Below are 19580 nucleotides of genomic sequence, written 5' to 3'. Positions count from 1 at the left end.
TGGCTGCCTGGTGTACACTGAACAGGAGCTGTGTCAGGCCACCTGATGATGCATGGTCCAGTGACTGGACATTTTTGTTAAGTGTGTTGCGACATTTGCCAACCACAAGTATGCGTGGCTGAACCATCATGATTTCTCAGAAATGAAACAGTCTGTGTTCTTTCCCCCTCTCTTTTCTCTTTTTTTAGGGATGAAGAGTTAAATGTGGACTCTGTGTAAAACCCACTTTCTTTGCACTCATTTTAAGGCCCACTCAGGCAGGTGCATCTCTGTGCAATCCAGCAGTGCACAAGCACTTTGTGAGTGTGCCCCCTTAACCTCCAAGACTCAGTTTCAATTTGTGTCCCAAAAGATATGATAATAACTCTTCACTGTTGAGCAGCACTTTACCAAACATTTGCATGCCTAAAATCAGTCTCTGGAAGTAGGCGTTCATGCCCTTGATTTATAGATGAAGCTACTGAAACTCAGAGAAGTTGAGACTCAGAGACAGATCTGGCCTCCTGAAATCAAGTCCAGCCTCCTGCCATCATTCACCAGTGTGGTTTTACGCACTGAGGTGGTCAGCAAATGCAAGCACAGCCATCCTTCTCCAGACACAAGGACAGCTCTGTCCTCTCCACACGAGAGTGTCAGAGGGGGTGGTCACATCCCATGCCTATGCTGTCCGCTATACCTTTTCCTTTCCTTTGCCTCTGCCCCTCTCACATCATCCCAGAGCAAGAATGTGCAGGCGGTCACCCATAAGAGCTCCACATGTGTGCATGCTCACAAAGCCTCTCATTACATCTCTCTCTCTCGGGACTAGCTCTCTATATATTTTGTCTTTCTCATTGGGACTTGCCACCTTCTTCCTTCAACCAGTAAAAAGGTGATTATAAGTTTTTGTCCTTGAAAAAGCACAAATCCTTATGGAACAAACTCTATTTTTTACTTTTGATATGAAGTAAATGGAAGACAGTAACTGGCTTCTTAAACATATTAGAGTCTGTTATTAGTTAATAAAATATGTCCATGTTTACTGTCATTTGGGAAAATGTGTTGTGCCATAGCAAATATTTTGTAGTAATTCCAATCTGTCAAGAAAGAGAAGTCCTAAAGAATATATCTAGTGTGATTTTAAACTCTGCAAAAATAATTCCTTTTTGGACTCTAATTAGAGCAATATACTCTCAGATCTTGTCCAAAGTTAGCCACCAGTGCACCTTCTATAGCTTGTTTCCTGTGCCTGTGGTTGGCCAAGATGACACCTGTGGTCAGGTAATAGTGAAGAGAGGCCTTCAGATGCTTTTTCTACTTGTTCTGCTGCCTGGGGACTGGATTACAAATGAATCTTGATTCCTTCGTGGAGGGAACATGTGTAATAGCCTTACCCTAGTCTTTCCTGCTGTTGGTTAGTTCTTAGAACAACTCCCAAATATAAAATCATTTCCTAGGAAATGTATCACATTGCATTGCACAGAGAAATATCCAACACCATTTTCTCACCTCATAATCTCCAGAACTCTGATTTTAGGAGATTTTGAAGATTTTTAAGCTTTTATTTTACTTGTTTTAAAATAATTTTTAAGATTATGTCCTCTGCAAAATAGTGATTGTATTAGAGGAGAAACTTCTTTGATTGTATTTAACTTTCTAGAGGAAGGTTGGTGCTAGATAAAATAGGGCAGGGAAGGGTTTAGTGAGGATTGTGAGCTTCTGCTTGTAGCTGCAGCTATACCTCACCCCTATGTGATTGAACTGCATGTTCTTTGTTATAATTGGTTCTTAGAGAATAGCAGAATAGTACTTACTGAGCTTATTTAATGGAATTATAAGCATTTCAGTATACTTGTCTTTATGCCCCTGAGTAGTATGCTATTGTTATATATTTCTGCTGGAGTAGAAACTTAAAAACTAAACATTTGTTAGCTTTGCATAAATATCTCTCCCTACTAACTATGCCTTATCAAGCATGATTTTGTCTTCTCTAAGAAGATATCACCCAGAGATTGTAACACACACTAGATTGTTTTGAAGAAGAATTCTACAAATCTCCATGGTAAAAAGTTAGAAAATAAAAAAAAAAAGTTTTACTCTTAGTTATCATCCAACAGCATCTAACTGGAATAGATAGAAGAAAAACTATTGCTCCATATTTTTCTTCTCTCCTATATGTATGATGGATTTATTCACTTCTTTTTCTTCAGCCGTTATCTAATGATTCATCAAATATATATTCTTCATGGGTTTTTCTCAAGCTCCAGTCCGGAATCCAACTGGACATCTTCCTCTGAATGTTCTAGAAGCACCTCAGACTGGCATTGCTCCTAGGCCTGTTCCTCCTGTGGCTGAACCTGAGCAGTTGTCAGGCACTGCTGCCCACCCAGTTAGCCAAACCAGGCATTTGTGGGTTACCTGCAATCCCTGAATTTTTCTCAAGAGCCTTTTCTAACTAACCATTTACTGCCATCTTTTTGGAAAAGACAGCTAGTCTGGGCTGTTCCGTCATTTGTTTTAGTAATCGTCTTCATTTATTTTTGGACCCAATGACAGTGAGTTCTGAAAATTTTAATGCCTACTTACCAGCCTAACTGTGGCAAATGAAGACAGGAGATGTGTGAGAAACGAGAGTTCGAATAAAACACCTTCCCAAGACACTTTCAGTTGCGGGCACACCAGGAGCCCGGTGGGGGGCGGTAATTCAACCAGTGTTTGGATTTCAGTGGGTGCTAGGGGAGGGCACACAGGGCTGCTGTCCTCCTGAATCCTCGCCTTTCAGTGAGGGAAATGGGGAGGCTAAAGGCTAGTTGCTGCAAAGGATTTCAGAACGAGCAGCCTTCCACTGAGTGGGAAAAGTGGGGCTCTTGGGTACATTTGGAAAAGAGTGAATATGAGCTTGTCATCTACTCAATTTCATGTGCTGCTGCTAATTTATTATGGCAATGGTCTGGGGCAAAATGGTACCAAAAGCAAAGAGATCCTAGTCTCAGTTTGTGAATAAAGAATGTAATATTAAAAGTGTGATTTATAAGGAATCAATATTTTTACAGTCCCTTGAAGTCTAATGCCGGGACTTCTAGATTTCTAGAATTAATATGTTAAGAATTTACCTGTTTGTATTTCAAGATTGTTAAATAGCCTCAAAGTTTTAACAAATTTATTTATGTTCTTTTAAACTTATAACTTAGTTGGCTTTCCTTAGGATTCAGTAAGTCATTATTGTTCTTAGGAGTAACTTAATCTTACAGCACTTTCCTTTTTTATTGTCTCTTGAAATATAAATCATGTCCCAATGCTATATTTTAAATATTTAATTAGTAAATAAGGTCATAAAGAGCCCTTCCTCTCTTCGCCTCCCATTCTGTTTTCAACCCATCCCCTGCAAGATGAAGAAGATACAGTGGTTGACAGAGCGAGTTCCTCCAGGTCTTCCTGGCCACTGCTGCACTGCACTGTTCAAAACATAACCAGAGCTGTTCTGTTGACTTAGTCACGTGAGCTTTTCATCTGCAGAATGTGCACCTCTGCCTCAGTGTTTGATTGTCACAGAGTGTTCTGCATATGGAAGGACCAATTTATTTAATGATCTCTTCATGTCTAGGTATTTCGGGGAGTGGAGAGTGGATATAGGTGGTGATGATGGTGACACACTTTGTGTCAAAACCACCTCTTAAATATCTCTCAATTTAGTTTTCTCCTCCTTGCTAGCCCTCCTGCCAGTATAGTTTAGGGTGCTATCTACTGGGTTCCTGAATTATTCTGACATCCTGTAACTAATCTGTCTCTTTCTACAGCTTTCATTTCTCTCTAATTCATTGTCACCTTGCCACCAGTGTGATTCTTTTCAATTGAACACCACTGGCTTGTGCTTTCAGTGGTGTAGGATGAAGCCGCTCTCCTTAGCACAGTGTGCTGGCTGGCTGTGGAAGACTTTCTTGTGCTTACCTTCCTCAATGTCCCTCTTTCCATTCATCCATGTGCATCCTATTGTCTTATGGAGCTATTTGTTGTTCCCTCATTGTGCTCTGACCTTAACCTCCATGTTGCTGATATAGCTGCATCATATGTCTGAAATGACTTGTGCCATTTTGTCTGTCTCGTGAACTCCTCTGGACTCAATTCACATGTCTTCACTCCTCTGACCTTCCTTCACAGTGAGAGAACTCCTCTTCTCTGCTCCTAGAAGCCTCTGTACGTGTTGCTACTCTATGTATTTCAATGACTATCTCCTACGGGGACCATGTTTTATTAATTTTGATATCCCCAGCCTATATCAAAATACCTGAAAAAGAATACAGATAAACAAAATAAATATTTATTCAATGAATGAGTGTAAGGATGAATCAGAGGGAGCTTTGCTTTGGGCAAAGCTTTGCTTTGTCACCAGAAGGTGGAACTGAAAGGTAGGTGAGAGATATAAGGCAAATGCAATTAATCAGTTTATTTGGCCAACTGATAAAAAATTCACAATATTTGTGAAAGAACAACAAAAATCAACATTTTAGACTCAAAACCATTGATCTGACCCCACTTCTCCCCTCCTCCCAACCACTGTAGCCCCAGTCCTGGTCACTCTCAGCCTATATGACTGCTGTGTTTTTCTGGACCACACAACTTATTTACTTCCATCAGTAAACTTCTGCTTTTCTCCTGACTTTCTGCCCCTGTTTTATATTCCCATGACTCTTGCCACTTTGCTCAATCTGATAGCTCCACCACGACACTGTTACAGATTAAAGAAAAAAGATATATTGTTTGTGGATGTTATAGTTAAATTGAGATCCCAGGGAACTGAGATTTTGGATGCTATTGCACTTTAAAAAAAATGTACAGGCAAATGTGTGTTCCCTCAAATGTGCTTTAATATTTGTTGCTGTTTTTAATTTGCAAGGTTAAATTTTCAGAGGCTATTTTGTCCAGGGACTCTCATAATTGATTCCAGATGAAGAGTGAGACTGGATATATCTCTGTGGCTTGAATTGTGAGGATAAATAAAATGGAATTTAATACAAGAATCATTCAGTGATGGTTTTCAATTTTATTAAAATGATAAGGCACAGAAAATACTCAGTTTCTAATGGCTAACTTTACAACAACTCCCACATAATTTAGAGCAATATTTTAAAAATGTAAATCTCTAGGTATATCTGAACCTTCATCCTGAACATCAATAATTGAGTGATAGTTGTTTTTAATCATATTTCTAGCTCTAAGACAAAGAAATTCATCTTGCAATCTTCATTAATGATAATAAAACTTGTTACCATTTATTGAGTGTTCATTACGTATGTGGCTGGCACTTTGTTTATAACATTTGGTTTAAACGTTGCAAGCTCTGAGGTAGACATTACTTTCTTTGCTTTGCTAACGAGAACATGGACCATCAGGGGTGGAAGTGCAAAGGCCAGGGTAAATGTTAGTAGCTCCCCAATGGAGGGGAGAGACTTAATTCTAGATCTCCCTAACTCAGAAGCCTGTGCCTATAGCCATTGGTTCATACACCTGTCACCTACACACATGCATTGCCTCCATGCTTACAGGTGAAAACATTTCAGGGCAAACTAATTTAGCCTTTGACACATCTCAGCATCAAATTTCTTTGTAGGTTATCTCATGTATTGAGTCACTAGATGGGTAGGGTTAAAAAAATAAAGACTGTTTTATCTTTTAATGGTCCATTTCTGAACTCATTGATGTACTTCCTTTGTGACAAACAGAGAAGAAATAAAATAGGCTTGATTTTAGACAGTTGGTCCCAGGCTTTGTCAGGCAGAATTATCACAGGAGCCAGTTAAAATGCAGATTCCAGGGCCACCTCCTTCCAGATGAGTTTTAGTAAAGCTGAGATGAGGCCCTGTTGTCTGAATTAGTCATGAGCACTGCTGGTGATTCTGATGTACGTGGTCTATTGAACAGACTTTGAGAGAAACTTAGACCCTAAAACAGTGCTATGCCATAAAAAGATAATGTGGGTAATGAAGGAGTCACTTAAAATGTTTTAGTAGCCACATTTAAGAAGTAAAAAGAAACAGATGAAATTAATTTTAATAACATGTATTATCCTATGCATTCAAAGTATTATTTAAAGTTGGAATCCAATATAAAAATTATTGAGCTAAAGACTTTGTATAGCAAGTCTTTAAAGTATTTTGCAATTAGAGAAATGCTCAATTTGGTCCAGCCCCACTTCAAGGGCTCACTAGCTCTCTGTGGCTGGTGCAGGCTGGAACTGGAGAGAGGAGTGTTGTTGGGTTTTGGTTTCTAGGGAAAATTACAATCGAGGGCCAGATGAGTTACCAAGCACGTCTTCAAATCAACTGCTGTGTCAGGCATGTCACACAAGTGGAAGGAGGCATGAAAACAGGTGATTAGGATCTAGAAGTGCCCCCCTGGAGGGAATGAAGGGAGGTCAATGAAGCCACAGCACAGTGGAAGCAGGGACGTTAGGTAAGATGAGGGGAGTCACCAACATCCTTTGGCGCACTCCTGCTGGGCTGGAGAGGGGTGGGAGGTGGAGGGCATATGCTTAGGGCCGCAGAGCTGTGCTAGACAAATTTAGTCATCTGTACAATGAGAGTATCAGAAAAGATAGTCTCTATCCTTCTTGTCCACTAAAATGAGATGATTTGGTGACTATGAAGTCCATGCCATGTGCACAACTGTGAAGAATGGTGTCCTTTCTCTACCTGGGCATTTATTTCTTTTATATGGTTGACTCCTGTCAGTTCCCAGATTTTTGAAATGGAAGCCTGAACTTTAACATGCACTGTCCTTTGCTACAATACACAGAATGCAAGTTTTATACCCATACCTAATTCTAATTCTTAAACCCCTTTCACTGAAAGGCAGTTTTAAATTGCACTGCAACAGAAGGCACCACAGCTTTGATACAGAAATATATGGTTGGTTATCCACACATTATATGAAGGCATAGCTTCTCAGTTGAATAAAAATGGCTCTTTTGTGCTGTGCATTTGAAGTACAGGGAAAGTCCCCAAATACCAAAATATAAATTATTGATAAAGGCATTTTGCAATTTGCGATTAATTAAAACTTTGAATTCAGAATTAGATTACAGCTCAGGTTGCTTAAGGTTGTTGGCATATGTAATCCCAGGTATCAACACATACTAATGGCTCAAATATCTACTATCCCATTCGTATACATAGATACAGATACAGAGATGCATAATTAATCAATCATGATCGATCTTGGGTTTAATAAGAGTACCCTGGCTAAAGTGGAGTGGATTAAAGCTAGATGATATAGTACTAACAAACTATCAGGACAAGTGAAGCACAAAGAATAAAAAGGCATATTTGGCAAGGCCTGATGTGTGCTGTAGTAAGTACATGAAAAGTCAGAAGAGGGGAAGGTTATTCCATGCCAGGTTATTAAGGGCAGAATTCCAAAACCAGTGCGGCCTGAATAAGGCTTTGCTGCTGGGCCTAAAGTATCTAACGCTATAGCCATGAGTCCACACATCTGATACAGTAGAGTTGACTTCAACGGTTGGATGGAGCTGCTGAGGACACTGTAGCTGTGATATGCTTTTGGTATTGCAGCATATTTCCCCCTTTAGTGTGTGGCGAAAGTCAGCTGGCAAGAGGAGTTTTCTATTCTAGCTCTGGTGAGCCTGGATGCTAGACCCAAGGCTCAGAATAACCCGTGGAGATTTCTACACACCCAAAAGGGGACGAAATGTGTGCAGTCCTTCACATAAAGGAAGGATGTGGGCTCGCATGTTCTGCACTGGTAGAGATAGTGGAAGGAAGAAGAGGGGAAAGTATAGATTAGAAACTCAAGTTCCACTTTTTGACACCACTGCAAATTTGTATATGGTAATATTAATCTTCACACGTAGTTGATTATAGCCTTCTTGATTGTAATTGTTCCCATGGTCAACAAAAATACAAATCATACTAATTTCCTAGCAATAATAATATTAATTAGAATGTTTTGTGGTTCTAAAGCCCATTATATTGGAGCTCTCTACAAACAATGGTTCTGAGAAGAGTAATTTATAAACTGTATGTGGACTTTGAAATAAAGTTCCTAACATCTGCAGTTCACAAATGTATTTCTGGGGCCTTCTCCATTCCCACAGATGTTGTCAAGAAGTGACAGATTCTTGACCGAATCTCTTGAGAGATTCTTTTTTTCATAGCACACAAATATTCCAGCTAGGTCCAAGTTTTCATGATGGAGCAGAAGGCTGTATATTGGTATGCTTTGAGATCTGTGGGACAGACATAACTACTCTTTCCTTAAAATGCCTTTCGCATTGTCTCTGCCATGCTGTCTGATATTTCCTGATTCCTCCACTTCCTCCTCCTCCTCTCCATCTCCTTCTTTTTTAATTAGGGCTTTAAAAATACCTGTCAAATTAAATATTTTCTATGTGGGTTAAGACACATGAGCGTTGACAACATAAGCATATATTTCAAATCCATTACTTATTGCATTAATTAGGTAACTGAGTATGGAATTTAGGAAAGGAGGGTTTGTTTTGCTGAAAGGGTGGTTATAAATAAGGTCAGAAGCACAGAGTGTTTGGGGGAAGGAGGTGCAGTGTGGGCACTGTGAGTAACTGGGTGGAATGGAAGGTACAAGGTGCTGAGTGTGGGGGTGACACAGTGATGGTGGGTGAGCAATTGCTTCCAAAAGGAGGAAAATATGCAAAAAGAAGGCAAAGTGACAGAAAGAAAAATATTGCTTAAGATCAAAATACCGTTTATCACCTATAGTGTTTCTCTTGTTACCAGGAGTCGGGGAAAACGTCTTATGATTTATTTATTTATTCACTGTGTCTTCTACAAAAGAATTGAAACTGAGGAGTCTTCAGAAGAATATGAATATGTGTATATTATTTGGAAAAAAATAATGAAGGTGAAGGAAAAGGAAGAATCATAACAGAAAGGCTAGAGGTAGAAAGGACATAGAAAAGGGTGCAGAAAATACTCTTACGTTATTGCTAAATTGAACAGTTAATTCTGTTCTGAGATTCCTGGTGGCAAAAATGAAAAGAGGAATAGGATAATTTACAAGATTTACATTGAAAGAAGAGAGACATTTTTCCAATGGAGTCTCATAATTTTTTTCCATGAAATCTCATAAAGTGAATGTTTAATTAAGTAGCAGTTAATAAGGAAAATCTAAAAGCCTGGCATTCAGAATATATAAAGAACTCTTACAACTCAAAACTATAAAGCCAACCAACCCAATTAACCACTTCAGTACAAGCGTTGACTATAGTCGATAGCCACAGATGAAGGCGCACAGCCGAGCGTCGACTTTAGCGTCAATAACAAAGCTTCTACAACAGTACTCCCAATCGCGGCAATACAACGCTTGTAATGCATCAGAAAATCTCATGCATTTTAGAGAAAGACATTTTCCAGCACCTTATAATAGTGATAAAACAAAAAGGAAAAATCCATTAAGAAGATGTATTGTAATAATAAAAGGCGTACTACTAGATACTATTATAAACAATGTAATGTTGGCCTATGTGTAGCCCCAAGCTTCGAAATTTATCATACCAAAGAATAAAATTTATCATAATATTCAAAAACTTGCCTTATTTCTTTATGATATGAATGAAATAAAACTATAATTTTGAATGGACTTTTCTAATTTTTCATTTATCAAAATAAAATTATGAACATTTGAAAATAATGTAATAAAAACATATATGTATATGTTACCTATTCTGATTTACATTACAAGTAAAGCTGCCTGTAAAGTAAAATAAGCTTTCAGTGCTTTAAAGCTTTCCTCATCACACAAGAGCAAAACAGATTCGTCCTCAATGCACAGCACAAACTATCGTGCGGACTATGAGTGCCGCCTGTGGGCAAGGTTTCATGGCCGGTGAGTGCTGTACCAAAGTGGTTAAAAATTGGCAAAAAACTGGAATAGCTGTTTCTCCAAAGAAGATATACAAATGGCCAAAAAGCATATGAAGAGATGATTGGCATCATTAATTATCAGGGGCATGCAAATCAAAACTACCATGAAATACTATACACACAAGGATAGCTATAATCAAAAATTGGAAAATAACAAGTGTTGGCCAAGATGTCAAGAAATGGTAACCCTTGCACATTGCTGGTAGGAATGTGAAATTGTGCAGCCACCGTAGAGAACAGTTTGGTGGTTTCTCAGAAAGTTAAACATAGAATAACCATATGACTCAGCAGCTCAACTTATACCCTACAGAAATGAAAACTGATATTAAAAACTTGTACTAATGTTCCTAGCAGCACTGTTCACAACAGCCAAAAGGCAGAAACAATTCAAATGCTCATCAACAGATGAATAGATGCAGGCAATGTGGCATAGCCATACAATGTAGTATATCCATACAATGTAGTACTGTTCAGTCATAAAAAGGAATGAAGTTCTGCCACATGCTGCCACATGGATGAACTTTGAAAATACTATGCCAAGTGAAAGAAGCCAAACACAAAAGGTCACATATTGTATAATTCCATTTATATGAAATATCTAATATAGGTAAATTTATAGAGACAGAAAGTAGATTGGTGGTTTCTAATTAGTGATTGCTGGAGATTGAGTAGGGAGGCATGGGGGAAGGGGAATGACTGCTTAGTGGACATAGGGATTCTTTTTGGGGTGACAAAAATGTTTTGGAACTAGATGTGACAGCTGTACAACAGTGTGGATGTACTAGATGTCACTGTGTTATACACTGTAAAATGGTTAATTTTATATTATGGGAATTTTACCTCATTTCAAATAAAAAGTGAAATTTGGAAAATATAGATAATGGAAGTTTGCAGGTTTTGCACACTCCTCTATGAAACTTTTTCTCGCAGCTTGGATTATGATGGAAAGTTGGGCAATTGAAGGATGTGGTTTTTGACAAGGACATAGTGTACTGGATCTTGATGTTGTTAATTAAGGGCAGACCTATATTTGAAAACACCTGAGCAAAGGTTTGGATTAACATACACCATGAAATTAAGTTTCCAAACAAACCTCTTACCTGAGCAGATGGCCTCTTCCTTGTTCATATAGGGATGGGACAACAAAGTCCCTACATACAGAGGCAAATTTTGCCTCAAACACAGATCTGGGTTCATTTTCATGCATAAATAAGTAGGTCATTAAATCTTCACTATTACATAAAACAGAACAGTTGGTTTTAGACTATGGGAGGGAGAAAACACATATCAGAATAATTTGAGATTTATATAAAATGCTCATGTTTGACCTCCCACGCCTTCATTCCACTAAGTGAGAGACATTGACATAGAACTTGGACATTTTGTTTACCTTGGAAAACATTTTAAAGCAGAGTCTACAGAAAAAATATTAGTATACTCATAAAGTATCTAATTTTGTGTGTTGAAACTTCCTTATAATCTTTTCAGGCAGGATCAATGAGAAATATGTTAATCTGCTTTACAGAGTTGTATATCAGATAAGTATCAGTCAATATAATGTAGGAAATAAAGAATAGAATTTTCCAGTAGAGTTATAAGCTTTTTTTCTCATGGCTCCTCTCTAGATCTGTTGCCTTGTGGGGAAAATTCCAGTTTGTAAGAATGAAACCATGTTTTCTGAAGAGGAAAGACTGCTTTATAAATCTCCATAATCACTGGCTTAAGAGTCTGTATTAGAATTTAATGTACTATTTTGTAAAGCAGAGTCTTCTTTTGTATTGAAATTGTACATTTAAATTTAATTATAAAATTCAATAGAAGTGAATATTTTATCATTGAAATCAGAGTAGGGGCCTGGTTGGTCCCTTGCTGTGTGATATCACCCCCACTTCCACAGTGTGTCCCAAGTAATCTTTGCAGATTCAGAAACGCTGATGGACATGGTTTGAAAACCATCATTCTATGTGGCTCAAAGATAGTTTTAAATGATTAAGGTACAGGTTGTGAAAGAGAGAGAAAAAACATGGAGGCACTCACACACTCACAGTAAGTAGAACAGTCAGACAAAGCCTTGTTTTTACCCTGTTTGACATCAACACTTAATCTGCCAGGACACAACTTACACACTGAAACTCCCATGACTATATTAAAGAACAAGTTCTACAGAACTTTCAAGAAGTGGACATGTTCATTGAACACATACCTCTACAGCTGTCAAACTTGGCCATCCGTCTAAACACCTTACAGCACATGTGAAAACTAAAAATTACAGGGTCTTATACAAAGAGATTATGCTTTAGTAAGTCCAAATTTTAACGCAGCTAGGTCTGCATTTAAAAGGGCCTATGTTTGGGGACCACTTTTTTAGCCCATTATTTTTTCTTTTTCTTAGATTCAAAGTGCAAGGAATGACCAATTCAAGCTGCAAATTATGTTATATTCTTCTTAACACTTTTCTACAGAAATTGATCAAAAGTATAATAATAATTTGTGGAACAGTTGGGTGTAAAAAGACCTATTTGGATCTTGTGTAGAATATTGATCTCAAAAAACTCAGACTTGTAACTTTTTAAGACATCAGCCATAATTCTGTACTATGTGGTTGTAAACACTCTTGAGGTTTTACGTTGATCTTCCTGTCCCCTTTTGACAATGAGAAAGTAGAACTTAGGCTTCCCAATGTGCATTTATTGTGGTGCTCAAAGTCCAGGGATGGCAACTCTCTCATGATATACAAAAACAAATTAAGATAAAAAGGTCATAAAGATGATGACTAGATAATGACCTATTTAAGGTCTTTGTTTAAATAGAAACTTTTCAATGAGACCTTCCCCAATCCTCCTATTAAAGTCCAAGATTCCTTCTCCCTAATACTGCCAGTCTGCCTTCCCTGCATTACTTTTCCTTATGGCTTTCATCACCATAAGTGTGTATATACTTATTTACTTTTTAATTGGCTTCTTTGGCCATTATAAGCCTATGAGCACAGAGATTGTTGATGGAGGTTTCTGGAAAGCACCCACAGGGTGACAGTTCTCCTGTCCTGTTATTTGGGGATGGAGACAGGTCCTAGGTGGGACTCTGAGGGTTCAGATTCTCAGGTAGGAGAGATTGGGGGTGGGCTGCTTTGTAGCACTTTATGGGAGGTGCTAAGTGGGTTAGATAAAGAGAGAACTTTTATTCATCTGGGCTTCTCTAAGGAAAACAAACTAAATGTCTTATAAGAAAAATGACCTGAAATTTGAAGATTTGTCAATAATGACTTAACTCTTCAAACAGATCTGATCTCTCTGACAAGACCTTTCTTTCCAACATTAGCTTCCTCTTACCTTTCATGTTGGCAGGTACAGATTCAACATTGCTCAGACACATGTGGTTGTATCTTTACAGCTTCCCTGGGACCAATAGGTGGTTGACCAGTTCCTTCTCCTTTCGTGCCAGCATTCTGTCTCATAGATCACCCACGAGGATGTTCTCTGGCCATGGCATTCACCCCGGAGAAGTACAGTTTATCTAATCCTGTGGGTGGGTAAATCTAGGATGAAACAGTTTCTCCTTCTCAGCCTTCCTGGATGAAGCTTTCTGAAGAAGGGAGGGAGATCTTTCTGTTAATCTACTGAGGTACAAGAAACTTGCCAGGATGAAAGACAGGAAGGGCTGGCTGCATACGCTGCAGGACTGTATGAGAAAGGAAAATGCAGGGCTTTTGTTAAAAAATTATTCAAAATGTCAAGAGGGCAGCTGCAGAACACTAAACCATGCTCAGGGCCCTTCTCCGTGTAGGGCCATGTGTAACTGTGCAGGTTACACACGTGTGGGGAGGAGGTCAAGGCAAGCTTTCCTGCAGAAGTTATGAGGTGACTCTTCAAGAAGTAAAGTTTCTGAGGCAGAAGAAATGGAAAACATAAAGGGAGAAATAGAGGCGCCAATGGTGCAGAGGCCTCTTCCTTCAGTGAGGAGCAGGTCAGAGGGGGTATGGGGCTCCAGGCAGAGGGTAAAGGGTTTAAACAAGGGGCAGGACTGCTCCCATCTCAGAAATATAACCCAGAGTCCTGCGGAGAAGACCTTAGGAGGGGTGAGCCTGGTGGGAAGGAGACATTGGGCAGGTTGAGGGAGCGCTACCAGCTGAATCCCGGCATGCTGCAGGTGCTACCATATACAGGAGTGCACTAGGGCTGCTGTCACCAAGGGCCACTAATCAGGTAGGTTAAACAACAGAAATGTATTGTCTCGCAGTTTCAGAGACTGAAAGTCTGAGATCAAGGAGTCAGCAAGATTGATTCCTTCTGAGGGCTATGAAGGAAGGGTCTATTCCTGTCCTCTCTTCTTGGCTTCTAGGTGACCATCTTCTCCCTATGTCTCCTCACATCATCTTCCTTCTATGAGTGTCTCTGTGACCAGATTTCCCGTTTTTTGTAAGGAGCCAGTTTTATTGGATGAGGGCTCCTCTAATGACCTCATTTTAGTTGTACTGCACTGTAAAGACTCTGTCTCCAAATAAGGTCCCATTCGGAGGCACAGGGGTGCTAGGGCTTCAGCATATGAATTCTAGGGGGGCCTAATTCAACCCACAACACTTTATATCGCAAAGACATCGTGCATGTGATTTCATTAAGGGTCTTGAGAAGATTATCTTGAATAATCTGGGTGGGCTCTAGGTGCAATCGCAAGTATCCTTACAAGAAAGAGGTGGAGGGAGGGTGGAACACACAGAAGGGCAGAAGGCAATGCCACCATAGATGCAGAAATTACAGCGATGCAGCCCCAAGCCAAGCAGTGCCGACAGCCTTTGAAAGCGAGGAGGTGTGCGGCCCTGGCGACACCTTGATTTCGGCCCAGGGAAGCTGATTTCAGACTCCTGGCCTCCAGAACTCTAAGACAGTAATGTGTAGTTTTAAGCCACTAAATGTGTAGTGATTTGTTGCAGTGGCCATAGGAATAACAGAGGCAATATTTATGCGGTGGCTACTGGATTTCCATCTTGAGTGCCTGTCATTCGGGGCATAACAGGAGGAGAAACTGGTTTGGGAAATTCAACCGTGAGCCGACTTTTGGGCTGGTAATGTTTGATCTTCCTGTGGTTATTTAAGATGATGTGTCTGTTTAGCTTCATGACCAAAACACTAAAAGGACACATTTTAGACTAATTATGGAGTAGTTACTTGTGTCATGATATCCTCCTTCCCACATTCTGATCTTTACAAAAATTTCAATTTTGGTCAAACATCTCTGTTATTATAAATTGAGTGACATCCATGTGTGTGAAGCCAGAGGATAGGCGAGAAGTGAGCTGGCCACGTGTCCTGGTTTGCCCTTGCAGTGCCATCTTATGCCTGGTACCCCAGGGAGCTGTCGGATGGGCCTCCCCTTTCACTCTGGAAGGAGTAGTAGAAGCAATATGCTATGTGGTCATCTCGATGGGGAGGGGGTTGGTTTCTATCATCTTGTGCCCCCCAGTCTACAAAGCAAAGCAAGGGACTTCCCAGGGGTGCTTATTCATGAACTTGTTTACTTTAATTTAGCCTTCCCACTGGGGCACGGGGGACAAAGTACATGCTTGGCTGTTGAGTTTTAACCCCAGGATCCTTCTCCCCTCTAAAAGAGGAAGGAATGGCTGCTTCTTGGACAAAGTCAGGGCAATTTGGTGCTTAGTAAGGCCATGGGGAAAAAAAGTAAATGTCTTCCGAGGCTGGTCAGGATAAGTGTGGGGAGGGAAGGCTCTTTCCTTTAGGCTGGCTGAAATGTTTTTCATTTTCTAAATATTTGCCATTATCTTGTCAGTGTTTGCATCTCCATTCGTGGGCACTCAGCGTTCATTTGCAGATGAGCGCATACGCAGCCTTCCACACATGGCACGATGGAGTTCTCATTTTCCGCTCCCTGCCATGCAGCAGCGCACCTGAATGAACTCGGAAATGCTGAAGCTAGCAGATGAAGCATGGAGTTGGAGGATGTCCCGTGCCATTGCCCTGTCAGTCAGATGTGACAAGGTAGAATATTGGGTTCCTGGGAAGTTGCCTGTGTTCCTAACAGTGAGTCCCGGTAGCGAGCTTGACAGTCGTTTTGCCGCTGGGGAGTACTAGTGTGAGACGGTGCTGAGATCTCGTCCTGTGTTGCGTGGAATGAACATTCTCCTCTGAACATCAGGAGTGTGCGTTGCACGCTCCCAACAAATGGACTTTAAATAGAAGGCTTCTTGTATCACGTTAGCCACATGTGCTAAGTGAACTAAAATGTATTGACTATCAGACACTACTAGTCACTTCATAAAGGTAATCTAATTGGTGTAACTTGTAAAATATTACTATTCCATTACACAGATGCAGAAACATGGGCTGCAGGGGCTACTATAGCTTCCCAACTTTACAAGGAAGGGGCAAGGCAGAGGCAAGACTTGACTCTATGTCTTTTAGACTCTAGAGCCATGTTATTCTACCATACAGAGAGGTTACCCATAACCACAAACTCACCAAATAAATTACTGGATAGGATTTTCTGTACTAATATTTCTACTACTTACAGAAGTACAATTTACCCAAATTTGTAATACACAGGCATGGTGACATCAGTCTTCCCCTTGCAAATGCTGTCTTGTGGCGAAAAACCCTATAGAGTTTAGCTGTTACATCTTCCTTCACCAAATGCTTTTTCAATCTTTCATACTCTCAGAGAGGATGAAGAAACTTATGTTTATATTAAAATGATACTTTGTATTTAAAGTTAAATTGGGGTTTGAGGCCCAGCCCAGAATACCATGCCATCTTCCAGCGATGAGACTTTATTGCTCTATTACGAGCATTATTTCATGTCCCGCTGTTGAAGTCTGCCCCCTTTCAGAGCTTAACACAAGTAATGTAAAGTGCTTTGTCATCCATGATGTATGCTAAAATCACAGGTGGGGGAGATGGGAGGAATTTTTATTCTTACTGTCTTTATGATGTTAATGATTCTCTTGACAAAACCACTTCATTTTATGTAAAATTAAAAATTCATAACCTGCGAAACCCATGATAAAGACTTTGCACCAGCAAGCCACTGAGTATCACCGAAGTATAGGCAGTTTTGTTTGTACTCTTATAGAGAAACAGGAAAAAAACTTTTAAAAATTCTTTGACCCTGCTTTTTGCCATTCTGAATGGTCATGGTTGAGTGGAAAATCAATGAAGTGCTGTGAGAATTGCACCTCAGTGTTGCCGACAAGCCACACAAAAATCCAACTTTTCACATGAGATGAAGATTGCCTTTGCTTCATTTACTCTCTTAAGACACATTAAAATCAAAGCTATCACCCCATTTGGCCATCTGTCAATGCTCCCTACACAGTAAGTGGGTAGACTTTGTTCCTGGATTGCCAGAATAGGAGGACGTTTTGTTGTTGTAATAAATGGTTTTAGGCTTAAGAGACAGAAATAAATCAATGCAATTTATAAAGTTGGGGTGAAAATGTTAGATGCAGTTTTCTAAACTACAGAGAATTATATATGGATGAGCTGCATTAAATAAAGCATAGCCTTAGCAGTTTACAAAAATAAATGATAAAGATGAAATAAATTAATGTATAGCCTTTTACTTGGAATTATTTCTTGCTTTCACAAAATGCGTACAACCGCCCTTTGCTCATTAAATTGCAAATTTCATGTTTGAATGTAATGTAGTAAATAATGGTTCCCAATTTCCCTCCTAAAGTTCAATTCCCAGAGTTTTGTTTGGAGTTGACCAAAAACCTAAAAACCTAGTTTCCTGAGGGTTTCCAGGCAATTGTTCTCCTGTTTATTAACAATGCATTGCCTTTTGACAATGGCTTGCATTTTCAGATTGAGCATACTGAATCCAGTTTGCTGACCCTGAACTCAGTTAACACAAGTGCTCGCTCTGCAGGTGCTGATTAATAGAACTGTACGGCCAACATCTCCGGAGCTGTTCCAGGGAACTGAGGCGCCCCGGGCCTTGCTGACAAGCACATAGAGAGAGGCTCTTGTTCTTCCCACCACCAAAGTCCAAATCTACTTCCTTGGTTTACCATGTGCAGTAGATTAAACTCTTGTTTATGTTAGTGAGTTTCACCAGGCACGATGCATCCCCAGGAGTAAGCCACTGTTTAATCACCAGCCAGTCATGGATTCTCCTAAGCAGGGCTTTATATAGAAATTTGTGATTTAATCTATTGGAAAAATGGACAAAAATCAATCAAATCATAAAGTGTGTCATATTGAGAAAACCCCGAATATATAAAAATTTAATCGAAATAGTTTCCTCTTAAAAATGACACGTTTTATTTTTAAGGCTCAATTTGTTTGGATGGAAATCTCATTCATTTCTAATAATATCACCATGTTCCTGGATCAAGTGAAATAATAATAACAACAATAAAATAGTGTTTTGTGGAATGCTCGTTAATACATATTCAGGTTTAGGCAATAGTTTATATCATTATCTTTTATTTTTGTAGAGAGTCACATGCTCATTTAGATATTAAACACTCAGAGAAAGTCTACAGTAAACAAATGTATTTAATTTTTTCACCTCTGTTTTCCCCAAAGCTATCTGAATGCAGAAACTCTTGTTTGCCTTAATATCTTTGATAAAATTCACTTTGGAAATTGCAGTCAATGAAAACTTGGATAATTTTTCAGAGGAAATCATTACAGCCTTATTATCACTTTCAAGAACATCCCTAGAATTCGTAAAAAGGTTTTTTTTTTACTGCTTTCCCCCCATTGTTTTCCAGAAGAAAGTTGTATCAACTTGATAAATTTCTTTGCTTTTCTTTTTGATAGCTTGCAGTGTCAAGAAGCTGGCAGTAACCCAGGAGTCTGCCAATAGTGAATAGAAAGATAAAATGCGGCATGTGCATGGGATAGAGTTCACTTCAGAGTTCAGAAGTGTCAACTAACTTTATACACTGCAGCATGGAAGCTCTCAATGTTAAGTCAAACAAAGTGTGGAAAAGAACAAGATTTATAGCACAACACTATTTAAATAAGTTATGAAACAAAGGTGTTCAGTGGTATACATATATTATTATATAATGAATGTCACATATGTATGTGTGAAATACATATACCTAAATAAACATATGGAAGGTGGATTAAAAAGATATGTATTGAATATTCTAGAGCTGAGTGCCTATCATGGGAGGAGAATGAGCTAGTAAGCAAAGGGATCAATGGGAAAGTATGAAATAAGGCAAAATGCAGTATAATTCAGGGCAATGCAATGCAATGCCATAAAATAAAATAGGGGCCTTCCTTGGGCCAATGATGACAATCTGCCATGACTCAATTCTGGGCACTTGAGAGCCAAACGAAAGAAAGAAAGATCAAAGGGCTGCAGTGATCCTGATGTCTTTGGTTCATGTTCCTCAGTGTGAGAAACACAGCTCCATTTATTTGATCCAGCCTAGGATTTCCTATCTCAGTGTTGCCCTCTCTGAAATACAGTGGCACATTTGGGGGTGATTTAGCCCCTCCACATGAGAATCAGAAAGGCCAGACAGGTGCTACACTTGCTTCTCTCTTCTCCTTGAGTTTGTATATCTGTATCTGTCTCTCAGCCCATCCCCATCCCCATTCATACCTACATCTGCATATACATCTCTATCTCTCTCTATAACTCTTGGAATAGTGCCTGATACTTAGCAAGTTCTCTACACATTCACAATTGTTATTTATGTGTTTGTTTACTTAT

Source organism: Microcebus murinus, chromosome 7 (genome assembly GCF_040939455.1).
Source record: "Microcebus murinus isolate Inina chromosome 7, M.murinus_Inina_mat1.0, whole genome shotgun sequence".
Classification (NCBI taxonomy): domain Eukaryota; kingdom Metazoa; phylum Chordata; class Mammalia; order Primates; family Cheirogaleidae; genus Microcebus; species Microcebus murinus.
The sequence above is the reverse complement of the archived record's forward strand: the minus strand, read 5'-3'. Positions refer to the sequence as shown.